This window comes from Geospiza fortis, unplaced genomic scaffold (assembly GCF_000277835.1).
Source record: "Geospiza fortis unplaced genomic scaffold, GeoFor_1.0 scaffold23, whole genome shotgun sequence".
NCBI lineage: Eukaryota > Metazoa > Chordata > Aves > Passeriformes > Thraupidae > Geospiza > Geospiza fortis.
This window is the reverse complement of record NW_005054303.1, coordinates 13,529,797-13,530,453: the sequence shown is the minus strand read 5'-3', so window position 1 is coordinate 13,530,453 and position 657 is coordinate 13,529,797.

Below are 657 nucleotides of genomic sequence, written 5' to 3'. Positions count from 1 at the left end.
CAGCAGTGTGGCCACCTCAGCCAGCCTGGGCTTTAGCTGGGGTCAGCCAAGGGATCAGGGATGCACCCCTGGGATGGGCACCCTGGGGCAGGGATGGGATCAGCCTGGGCACCCACAGAGCTCCCATGGCTGCTCCCAGAGCCCAGCACAGAGCAGGTGCCTGGAGCAGCAGAACAGCAGGGGAACAGCTTTAAAATAAAGAGGAGAGATTTATATGAGGGGTTAGGAAGGAATTTGTTGCTCAGAAGGTGCTGGGGCCTTGACACAAGTTGTCCCCAGAATCTGAGGCTGCCCCATCCCTGGAAGTGTTCAAAACCAGGTTAAACAGGGCTTGGAATAGCCTGGGTTAGTGGATGGTGTCCCTGCACACAAGCAGGGGACTGTAGAGAAGACAATCTCTATTTTGCAACCAAAACCATTCTGTATTTCTATGATTTTCCCTCTTTTCTTTTTGGAAACACCCCACAGACAGAGCCTGGTCAGAGGAGATGTGGTCCAGCTCAGCCAAAATCCCCACTTTTCTAAAGAAAATAGATTTTTGGGCTAATTTTAAATAATAAATTTTTAAAACCTCATCCTGGCATGTAGCCTCTGCTTTTGGACAAACCAGCTCCATCCCACCCCTGTCCAGGGGGTGTTTGCAGCATTACCCTGCAC